The sequence below is a fragment of the Nannospalax galili genome, unplaced genomic scaffold (assembly GCF_000622305.1).
Source record: "Nannospalax galili isolate Female #2095 unplaced genomic scaffold, S.galili_v1.0 scaffold324, whole genome shotgun sequence".
NCBI lineage: Eukaryota > Metazoa > Chordata > Mammalia > Rodentia > Spalacidae > Nannospalax > Nannospalax galili.
Window position 1 is genome coordinate 1,576,670 of NW_008353027.1, and position 12,789 is coordinate 1,589,458.

A 12,789-nucleotide genomic window follows, 5' to 3' on the forward strand; every position below is an offset into this window, starting at 1 on the left:
CTGATTACCCCTAAGATAAAAGGTGACACACTGCACCGAGTTTATTGAACTGGTCATTATTGTGGTTCATGGATTTTATAGCTGGGGAGATTTATTAATTATTTTTTTTTTCCTTGACAGTTTGTATAGTCTTCTGATACTCTGAAAGTTAGTCTTCAGGGACCAAATTTCCTGGTAAGTTCCAGCTGGACTGTTTCAAGTCCTGTGTTTGAACTATGTTGTGCTTTCAGCAATAGGGTCTGATCTTCAAGTTCTGGGAGATAATCAATGACTGTGTTAATATCCTGTATTATTTTGAGAGTCTCTTGGACTACCTGACCAAAAACCCAAAGGGAGTTTTCCCATGCCTGACACTGTGATTTTTGTTATACAGCTATACACATGCACTCACATTTATATTATGTGTGTATTTTCCTGTAAGCTCATTTGCATTTTCATACTACTAAGACTTATCCATATGTCTTTCCTCTCTCTGCCCCTGTATCCCATCCTCTTCCCTCTCCACTTAATGAGAACACATGTTGCTTGTTTTTCTGAGTCTGGGTTATCTTAATTAGTATAACAGTTTCTAGCTCCATTCATTTACCTGCAAATTTCATGATTTATTTTTCTTTACTGCTGAGTAAAACTCCATACTGTTAAATGTACCGTATTTACATTACCCATTCATCAGCTGAAGGACATGTAGGTTGTTTCCTTTTCCTGGCTATTGTGAAAAGAGCAGCAAAAAACACGGCTCATCAAGTGTCTCTGCAGTAGGATGAGTTGCCATTGGTGATAAAATTCAAAAGGGTTGTCTATGGTCACTAACATTTGAGATGTCCATATGTCAGTCATTTGCTTTAGTTTGCCAAAGAAAATTCATTAAAATATGCATAAAAGATACAAAACTGATGATTCATTTCGTGAACTAAATTGTATAACTGATCTTTGTTCCTATATGTTTCAAAGATTTGTTTGAGTCTTTTAAAAGCCCTATTAACTTCCTGTTTGCTCTGATTGGAATTAAAATTAAATGCAGCTTAAGAGTAATTTCAATTTGCCTGAATGAGAGGAAATAAAGAGGAGAAATCTATTTTTTTTTAAGCTTTAAGGTTGTATAAGGTAGAAACAACATGAAGAAACAGAGATTTTAAATCTTTTCTGTTAAAGTGCTGCTCAGATGTAAGACTTCGAATCGTGGTCTCCAGTACAGTAGTGCCCACCTGTAGCTAAGGGAGACAACCTGATATTGTTCTAAAATGATGCATAAATTTGTTTTCTTCCCCTACTTCGAAGCCTTTGAGAGGGAACTGACAATAATTATAACCACTCCAACAGCTATCAAAATACCTGAAAGCAAATCCTGAATCCATCACTCTAGAGTCCAGTCTTGGAAGACAAAAGAAAAATAAGGAAGAGCCCAACAGAGGGATGCTTTTGGAAGCCCTTGTCAAGAAATTCCAATGGACTCTCATATGAACATTTGAAAATTGCCCTGTTCTGACTTTTTTCTGGTTCCCTGTCTAGAACTTGTAATGTTAGTTACTCTTGCCTTTACTTCTCCTTCACATCTCCTATTCATGATTCAAAGACTTTCTTTTCCTCCCTGAGATAAGAGTTATGCAATTTGGGAGTCTTTTAGATAGACCCACTGAAGGGGTACTCCAATTGCCTCACCCTTCATCCCTTTGGAGCATGGAAGAAACCAGAGTGGTATACGTCCCGTTTCACCATTGGCAATTTTGGTAACCTCTTCAGAGGATGGTGTGATAAGAATAGGAGGTAGGAATTGGCTAGGCAGATAGGGTAAAAAGACCCCAAATAAAAGTAGCCAGTTTCTTGGCTAAAACTCACAATGTCCTTGGTCCTTTCAGCAACATACTCCATTCCAAAGGTCGAAAATATTTAGGACCTGTTTTCTAATCCTTAAAATATTTTAGGGTTACCTCTTCAGAGGAGAGAATGTTAGAGTAGCCAAAAGTCCCATTAAAAAAAAAACAACAAATCAAAAAAGGAGAAAGTACATGAAGTTATCAGAAAAAAGTGACAGGGAGCTATCGAGGAGTTGGAGGGGAGGGAGTGGGCATGGATTTGATCAAAACACCTTATATGCATGTATGAAATTCTCAATAAATTATTTATTTAAAAAGAAAGAAAGGAAACACTGAGCTGAGCACCAGTGTTCATGGCTTCCTGATTCCAGAGTATGGATGCAATGTTGCCAGCCACCTCACACTCCTGCCATTGTGCCCACTGAACTCTAAAACTGTAAGCAAAATAAACTGTTCCTTCTTTAAAAAAAAAATTGACTTACTACCCTTAGTTATGGCCTCCAGGCTGTGAGTGAAGGCTGATTAGACCCCAGCGGATGAACTTGCACTGAGGGACGCCTGGGTACACTAACTTGACTCACAGGCCTTAACACAAATGACAGAATGCATGAAATCCATTGGAGAGGACTTATAGAAGGGTGCAGATGGGGAAGGGGGTATAAAGATGATTAAGAGGATTTGTATGAAATACACAAAAATTGAATAAAAATTATACCAAAAAACTCTTTCTACTGATTTTTTTTCCAAGTTTTAAGGTTGTATATATAGCAGCAGCAATTGAGGATGAAGGAACATGCCAAGCAGTGAGATGAGATGTCCTTCTGCTTAGGAGACAGAGACTCCTGTGGAGGCAGCAGATTTGTGAAAGAAATACTCAGTGGGTAATTATAATGGGTCGCACATTTTTCTCAGGCCCGAAAGCTACAGCAGCAAGTAAGACCGTTAAGGAGTTTAAATAAACAGGATAATTTTAGATCAGAAATCCGGGGAAAAAAGAAAATGTATAATCGGATGGAGAGTAATCAAGATGGTGCTTTTAAAGTCTAAGTTCAAGCCCAGTGAATGATAACACATTTCCAACGGCATCAATACCAAGAATCTATGCATTTTTATACCCCGATAAAATCTATACATACCCTTATAAAAATTTCTTTCTGCACCTAACCAGCAGTTCAAATCTTGAGCTCTTAGACATTTCCTTGGGTAGCATAATCTCTCTTCTAGCTTGGAATAACAAAGTAAAATAATTGTTGTATATATTACCTCCTACGTAAACTCCATTTATTAATTGATATCTCAAACTAACTAGTTACAAAATCAACATGCTGATGTTTAACTATCCTCATCAAATTTCTTTTGTTGTTCCTAAATAAAGGGAAACATCATGGTTTTGATTATTCAGAAGCGGGAAAAGCTGGTTGCCATTTTACTTCTTTCTTTCTCTTACACGTTATATCCAGTCTTAAGGAAACTATCAAAATATAAACCAGGACTTGACAGCACCACCTATCAGTAGCCATACCTGGTCTTCCTGAATCCTTTCTTGTCTTTCTACATTCTCTTCTTATCACAGTGACTAGAATGTCCTTATTGACATGTAAGCCACTGCTTATGACTGTTCTACTCAAAATCTCTCATGAGATCCCAGCATACTCAGTGAAAGCCAGACTCCTTGTGATGCTCTCATCCCCTAAAGCCTGAGGATGTCTGTCCTTTCCTCCCTGATCACACATTTTCTGTCTTAGTCTCAGAACCTTACAGGGTTTGCTGGCATGTGCTTCACACAGAAATGCCCTTGGCCATCCTCGCATCTCCTTTGGACACTTCACTCAAACTCAGTTTGTCTCAAAGGCTTGCCTTGGGCACTTCTCTAAGACTCATTTCCTCAATGCTCTATATCCCTCTTAGTTGCTCTGTTGTTTCCAATGAAGTTTAAAGCAACCTACCACAATTTTATATTTTCATGGCTCATTTCGCTTTAAATCCATTGACTTTAACTGAGTGACAACTCATGAGAACTAAAACTTGCCTTTTGTTCGTTGTATTATGCAAAGTTCTTTAAATGGCACTAGGTATATAACACTTGCCTGATAAATAGTTGTTAAATGAATGAATAGCTAAATGAATACATGGTTACTGTTAAAGAAAATTTAATTAAGGAAAACATAGTATCTGTATCTGGTATCTGAAGTTTCTGTTTGGTATCTGCTACCGATTAGGGATGCAAATCTTAATTTAGAAAACTACTTTACTTTGAATTCTTGGTATTTTATTCCTTTGACTCAACTGCTGGTCTCTATACAGGTGTCATACTTACCAAGCTTCTTGTTATGTGTTTCCATTAATGGAAAATATAACTAGAATTTTATTTTACACAAAGGTACAAAAATTCAAAGTGATAGTTGCCATACCAACTACAGTTTAGCCCCTCAGCTCATATGAATTTTTGCTGTAACTTATATTTGCTCTTAACTTTTATGCCTTAAAATATATAAAGGTAATTTGTCTGCCCTACTACTGCTGTGGGATTTGTCTGCAAATTATGCTTTAGGGCTTGCTGCAGGACTGTGTCATAACGGAGCACACAGAACTTTTCCATTTCTTTGGCAATGACTAAGAAAATGTGTTTCCCTTATAGCAGAAGTCCACCCATAAGAGACCATTCCCCCATTTTTTTTTTAAATTGTTGCTCTACATTTTGAGGAAGAGAAAACCTAAAGTACTTTTGCATTCCACATCTGCCTCGGTTCTCCCCAAAGCCTGAGTTTTATTAAGGTGCTTTCTCCTGACATATGTGAAGCTTGTTTTTATCCATCTTATGAGACTCCAGGCACAAATCCTCATCTTTAATCTTGCAATTCATATGGAAATTAGAGCCATAGAAATTCTTCTGGTTCCGTAAGATTACTTCTTGTCTAGAGCTGTCTTTTAGGCAAAATAATATAATCAGAGTAGCTGGATGCCACTTTTCCAAGCCTTTATGGGAATGTTTGATGGAACAGCACTTCATGACATTAATTTCTTTCTGCAATCTCTGTAGAAAGCTAACTTCCTAAACACAGCTTTGGAGTGTTTTGCTTATTGTTATTGTATTGAATTTGCCTTTCATTTCTTTGAGACTATGCCCCAATTAGACAAAAATATGTCAAATTCATCAAGTTCTGCAACTAGAAAAGGATGAGGACACTGAGAGAAAAATTCAACCATTTAGCAGAACACAAACTTTGGACCCAGCAAATTGAGTTAACGTATTTACCTGGATGAGAAATAATGTGGAAAAACAACTGATTTTGTTGAAAATTGATGTTTAATTATTTGAAAAGATGTAAAAGTATATGCAACAAGTATGTTCCATTGCCCAGCCAGCTCGCCACAGAGTTTAGAACGGGGAAACTCTTGTTCTTACCTATTTCACATACCTCTGGAGATGCTTCAAGCATCTTTACGTCACTATGAAAAGTGAGTCTGATTTTTCTTCTGGAAATGTAAAGTATACAAGAGAGTAAAGCTGCAAAAAAATTGTAGGTACAATTATGCTTTTGCTCTGTCCTCGGGTTAAATGATGCACCCACCAACTTCTGCTTCTCTTTTTCTCTGTCTATGAAGACTGAGATACATCAGCTTCTTCCCAAGGTGTGACTAGACAGTTGTAGGTATACTTCTATTCTTAGATTTAAAAATATGCTTAACTAATTCTTCTACTAAAAATACATGCATTCTTGGATATCTCATTTTTTACTAACTACAGAAATGTTAAGAATTATATAGAAAAGTCTGTGGACCATGGTGTAGATTAAAATATTGACACAAAAAATTTTCCTAAATTTGCTTCTAGTGTTGTTTTTTCAAAAAATATTTTATTATTTTTATTTTATGTGTATGACTATTATGCCTGCATGTAGGTAAGTGCACCCATGTCCTGCAATGCCCATGGAGGACAGAAGAGGCTGGCTGTTGGATCCCCTGGAACTGGAGTTACGGACAGTTGCTAGCTGCTATGTTGGTGCTGGGATTCTAACCCAGGTCTTCTGCAAGAATAACCAGTGTTCTTAACCACTGAATGATCTCTCCAGCCCCTCCCAGTTTTGCTTTTTAATAAGAAATTAACATGAAGGTGTGGTGGTACATGCCTTCTATCCCAGCACTTGGGAGCCAGAGGTAGATGGATCTCTGTAAAATTGTGGCCAGCTTGTTCTTGTTAAGATTCAGCTAGCCCTTCCCCCTCACCGACAGGATCCCAAGGACTTGTCATGCTCCTGAGAAAAGGGAATCTAGCTGGTAAGCACCTTGGTCTTTGAAGTCAGGAGAAGCAGACTTTTCTCCACTGTTTGGCCAACACAGCAGGTTTCCCCTTTGATCTCTAAAGAGGACAGGTTTTAACAGTCCTGCTCTCCCACTTCCCCCGACCCAACTTAAAAAAAATACATCTTCCCGCCTTCTGCAGGAAGCAGAAGCCTCACTTTTAAAAAGACCCCAGCTCAAGACCCAGGTAGACATTTTCCCTGCCCAGAAGGGAATCTGTCCCATGTGTTCCTCTGCTAATAAACCCTATTTTGATGGACTTTTATCTGTGCCTCAGTGCCTCATCATCCATTCACTTGTTCTCTGCCAACTTTTTACCTGTCAGTTCTACATAGCAAGTTCCAGGTCAGCTGGAGCTACAGGGAGACCTTATCAAAAAGACCAGAAAGAGGAAGAGGAGGAAAGGAGGGAGGAGGAGGAGGAGGAGGAGGAGGAGGAGAAGGAAGAAATGGAGGAGGAAGAGTTTAATTCCATCAGAATTTTATTTATCTTACTTGCATAAATATATGTATATGGGTCTGGAGAGATGGCTCAGTAGTTAAGAACACTGGTTGTTCTTGCAGAAGACCCAGGTTTGAATCTCAGCACCCACATGGCAGCTAACAACTGTTTGTAACTCCAGGTCAGGGGATCCGACAGCCTCTTCTATCCTCCACAGACATTGCAAGACACGGGTACACTTACCTACATGCAGGCAATACACACATACACATAAAATAAAAAAATAAAATAAAATATTTTAAAAATAAATAAATACATGAATAGAAGTACATGGTTAATTCTAAATTATAATGCCTTACATGTTTATTTTTTGTTTTCCTTACAAAGAATTAAAATTATTAGGAGACATAAAGTGATATTTTTGCTTTATCATGAGTGATAGTAATTTTTTAATATACTTCAGGTTTGTAAAATATACTTTAGTAGAAAAATGATTGAATTTGAAGGAAGGAAAATTGTCTTATATAAAATCCTGCCTCTATTAATAGAGCAAGACTTTATTCCAGTTATTGGATCTTCTGTTATTTTAAAAGTTTGTCCCGCTTAAAAACTTCATTTAAATTCTTTTCTGGGAATTAGATATAAAAGTACAACAATGGAGGAAAGAAGGATATTATAACAAAGTGACAAAAATTATATAGAGAAAAATGAAATAAGACAGTTAAGAGAAAGCAAAGATATTGTAGCTTATAAATCTGCACTGAGTCTTTCATACTAGAAATCTACATGGTCCCTCCTATAAAAATGAGCCACCAAAGAATCTCCAAATTCCCCTTTCAAAGCATGGATGTAGCAGGTGGCTGTTGCTGAAAAGATGAGGCAAGAGAAAGAGTAGCAACAATTTCTGTGCATATATGACTATTGGGTACAAGTCTGTACTGTTCACATCCATTAGCTAATCCTCTGAAGAGAATTATTGCTAACCAGGAAAATTACTATAGCCATGTGTGGGGACCTGAAAGCCCCACCTTGCATAGGTCCGAAAGGAAGTTACTGGGGGCGCGCCTGGCTTGCTTTGAGAGTCTGAAGAATACTTCCGCACTGCTGAGGCGTGCATGATCAGTGCGTGACCATCCTTAAGATACACCCTCGGGGGGGGGGGGGGGGGGGGGGAGTTCCAGGTGCCTTTATAAGCTTTGGAACACTTGGAATAAATGAGTCCCAGCTTGACTAGGCTCCCTGTTGGGTCTGAGTGTCCCTGGGTAATGGGGGCGGAGTGGGCTGGCAAACAGCATGCTTACTCATCCCCAATCCTCACCTCACCAGGGGTCACGGGTTCGAGTCCCCAGCAGCCATGAAAATTCTGGGGGCCAGTTCTTTTTGCTGAGTTCAGTTATTGCTCTGATGGTTAATTTTGCAGATAACTTGACTCTCCCAGATCCTTGATTAAAACCTCAGTATATGTACCTACAAAGATATTTCTGGATGAGACTACTGCTTAATCACTAGCGTGACAAAGCAGACTGCCCTTTCTCATGTAGATCGGCATTGTTCAATGAGTTGAAGACCTGAATTGAATATAAAGATTACCATTCTTCCCAGGCAGTGAGAATTCCTCCTTTCTGGCTGCCTTAAGCTTGGGGCCTTAGTAGTTTCCAAACATCACACTGAAACTGAAGGAGAGGCTTTTCCTGGGTCACCCAGCCAGGCTTTAGACTGGAAATATATCACTGGTTCTTAGGCTTCCTGATCTAAACTGGAGCTAAACAGTTGGTTTTTCTGGGTCTTCTGCTGACAGACTCATAATGCACATTATAAATCTTGCCACATTTCATTTTCATGGACCAATGGAAAGAAAGAGATCTCTTGACACAAGCACACATTTTGAAGTTCTGTTTCTATGAATCACTGACTAGTACAATAATTAGCAATAATAACTCAGCTTATGGACTAAATGTTTGTGTCTTGCCTCCAACAAATTCATATGTGGCAGTCTGTATTCCCAATGTGATGGTATGTGGAAATGGAGCCCTTTGGAGGGTCAGAGGACTGTAGGGGTTCCTCATGAGATCAAAACCCTTAGAGACTCCAGAGCTCACTAGCATTCCACTTAGTGCTCACACGACAGGCCTTATGAGTATGTTGAGAAGGCAGACATCTACTACATAAGAGGAGATCCCGCACCAGAACTGACTCTTGAAATCTTGGGCTTGGACTGCTATCTTCCAGAACTATGATGAAAGACATGTCCACTGTTTAAGCCACACTGTCCATAGCGTTTTTGTTTTGTGCCGCCTGCTCTCTGATAGCTAGGATTTGTATACTGTTCTATATTTTTCAATATATTCTTCATTATATTACACTCTTAAAAATTCTGAGACGTAGATATTTCACTCCTTATGGAAGAAGGAATAGAGATGTAATATTTGGCCACATAGTAACTGCCCTTATGGTCAGACAATTTAATGCCGTGTACATGTTAAATTAGATATTCATGCACATAATATTTTGAAGATATCACTTTAGTATTCTGGGTTGTACTTTCCTTATAGCCACATGATCTTAGTGTCAATCAAAATGAGACCTAACTGCATCGTTGTGCAGAAGCCCAATCTCCCTACCCTTCTAACAGTACATCTGATGTTATTAATGATAAGTGTTCTCTTATCTGCTATGCTAACAATTACAACCACAGAGGTCTAGCCTTTGAAAGCCTGTGAGATGCTCATCAAATAATGAATTTTCAGATAATTCTATACAGAATTAGCTCCTGACTGACAGGAGAATGTAGCAAAGTCCAGAATTTCTCCAACTTCCCAGAAAAAGCAAAAGAGCAAGGTAATGAAATGTGTTGTATATTGACAGAGTGATGATCAGCATAGGGAGAAAGTGAATTTTCCCTTCTCAAGACATCATTTCCCAATCCTGTAAATCACTTTATTCTTCAACTTAGTCTATAGAAATAGAGAATCAGCTTATAAGTTAAATTAAATTATAGAGCTGACTAATTTATCAGACTTAGGAAATAATAACTGCAAGTTTGTCTGAAGACAAGAAAAGAATTAACCAATCTCAACATAAAAAGTGACAAAGATGACTCAAACGAAGCCTGCGACAGTAATTAATATCCTCTGTAAGTTCATAGCAGAGATTGCCATTAACATTTTGAATATAATCTTCTAATTTGCTATTTATTTTCATTTTTCTGTATACATTTACTAAATATTTGTGTTATGTATTTTTATTTTTAATGTATATCTTGTGTGAATCATATTTTCTTATACCATCATGTGCCTAATAATTTATTGTCTAATGTTAATTGTGATCGGTATTACAGGTAAGTAACCAGGATCATATTTTGTTAGTGAAATCCTTACATTGCTGGCAAATCCTGCTGTACATTTTGTTCCTGTTAAATATATAGTTCATAAAATTTAATGATTATTTATCTCAGGCATAGTAAGGAGTAAGAAAAATTAATTTAAACTATTGAAGGTTACTTCAAAATCTCAAAAAACATAAGCCTCAGGGAATACTCAAATGATAATGAAAATCTGGCATATAACATAGTAAGTAGAACATTGTAAACCACAATTTTCTTTCTTTTTCTTTCTTTTTTTTTTTTTCAAGGAGACAGGCGGAGAAGTTCATGATTAATTTCCCTAAGCATGCATGTTGTATATACTCAATGTATACATTTTTCAAAATTCATCATTACACTAAATGGCTTAGTTTAAGCTTCTGTCACTCTTTTTCCCTAAGTTATTTTAGGGATTCCTAGAGCATATATGGAACAGGTTTGCTATATTAGAGATGTGAAAACTTCAGTTAGCTCTCTCACCCATGGTTTCGATCATACACACACACACACACACACACACACACTCTCTCAAGCATTTGAGATGCATGTCTGTCATACAAAAGGCAAATAAAAGGAAATTATAAAAATATTGCTAGGTATTTAGCTAAGGACTTATTGGCAACTGACTACTGCTGAGTGAGGGAGAACTGGTCTTTAAAAGAGTGACTCTAGATAGGCTGACTAGACTTAAGTGGATGAACATGCACTGAGGGACAGATGGGTACAAGAGCTTGACATATGTGACAGAATGCATGAAATTCTGTGGGGAACCCTGGGGATTGAGGATGGGGGAGGAAGTCTAAAATGTATTGTATGAAGTGCATAAAAATCCAATAAAATTACACATTAAGAATTTCTGGGCATGGTGGTGCACACCTTTAGTCCCAGCACTTGGGAGGCAGAGACAGGCAGATTTCTGTGAGTTCAAGGCCAGCCTGGTCTACATAGTGAGTTCCAGGACAGCTGGGGCTACAGGGAGAGCCTGTCTCAAAAAGATCAAGCAAAAAAAAGGATAAAAGATATTGCTCATAGTAGTAAAATTGGCCTGGAAGCCTCCACCTCCTATGTTCATGAACCAGCCCTGGCTCTTACAGTCTTTCTATCTCCTCTTCCACAATGATTCCTGAGCCGTGAGTGTGTGAGGTTCCATATAGGGGTCCCATCCTACACTCTACAGTCTCTTATTCTCCAAAACTTGACCAGTTCAGGCCTTCTGTGTGTAATGCATTCTGATGTACATGGAAGCCTCACTTGGTGAGAGTTGAGGGGTGCCTTACCCCTCTCTCTCTTCCCCTTGTTCTGCTATGTTCCATGAGACTTGGTTGTAGGAATTCAACTGTAGATGTGTCGCCTAGCACCAGGAATCTCCCAAGTGTATGTTCTCTATGACTGATCAGACGTGCAACTCTGTGGCAGCTTCCATCTGTTGCAAAAAGAAATCCCTGTGATGAGTGCTGTATGACATGTTTGTCACTCTAGCTCTAAGGGAGGTCTCTTCTGTCTGGCACTGCATTCCCGTCCAAGCAGCACCTAGGTATACATATGAATTAATGTTCAGACACTCTACGTCCATTTCTCATAGGGTTTCTAGGGCATCACTTTTCTCTTTAGGTTTCCTGACCACCCCCAAAGATTCACTCATCTCTACTCTTTTTTCTCCCATCAGGTCTCCCTCCTCCCTCCCTTCCTAGTCAAAGTGCCCCCACTATCCCCACCCACCCAATACCTCTCAACTCCCACCATCTTTCTTCTCTTGACTTCCCTCCCTCCCCCACACCATGGTCCCTTGCATGTCCCTCCCTCCTCTCTTCCCCTTCCCGTCCCTCTCTCTTCTCATAATTTTTCTATTTGTTGTATTTTTACTTAGTTTTTGAGAATTTCAAACAATACAGTTTGAGAGCATTTTAGATGGCTTCCCCGGCCACACCTTGGGTGGAGGCACTGTTCCCACCCAATTTAATATACTTTCATATACATTGCATATCATCTATAATGGCCTATAGAGCCTGATTTGTGTCCCCAAACGGGTGAACCTACACTGAAGAGCATTTGGGGACAATCCCATTTAGTGAGAACTCTGTGAAACGTGAAATTAACAGTAAACAGTTTTGAAACATCCACATGTCTAATGTAGCCAATTCAGGGTAAAAAGAACTTAGCCAACTTACACAAATATAAATTTCAAAGTCCTTAACAAAGCGTTTGTGCTGGTTTGGTTTTCTTCACTGTGACAAAATGTCTGAGGAAATCCATTTTAAAAAAGAAAAAAAGTAATATTAGTTCATAGTTTCCGAGGTTTTGCCCATGATCACTTCAGCTCCACTGTGTCTGGGATATGATGAGGCAGAACATCAAGGGTAGGAACATGTGAGGGAATAAAGCTGCTCACTTCATGTTGGCCAGCAATCAGGGAGAAGAGGACCCCCATGTCTCCTTCAAAGGTATGCTTCCAGTGACCTACATCCTCTACTTAGGCTCCATCTCTTAAAGTTCGTAGCATCTTCCAGAACCTCCAAAACCTGGGGACGAAGTGTTCAGCACATGAGCCTTTGGAAGGCTTACCAGACCCAAATTCTAAGAGCATTCAGCATGTAAACAATAGTGCATCATAAACAAGTCCAGCTTTCCTCAGGAATGTGAGGGGAGCCTAAAGTTTTCAAAGTGTATTTACTTAACATTTCCATAAGATTAATATAAATTGTGACAAATACTTAAAAACCCAAAATATATTTGCATATAAAAAAGATAAACTTCAGAAAATTAGAAATTTAAGACTCCTTCAAAACGTAACACTGGGCATATAAGTAAAGCTGCCAAATTCAGTGCTAATTTAGTTTCAAGCTTAAATTCATAGAAAACAACATTCTATTT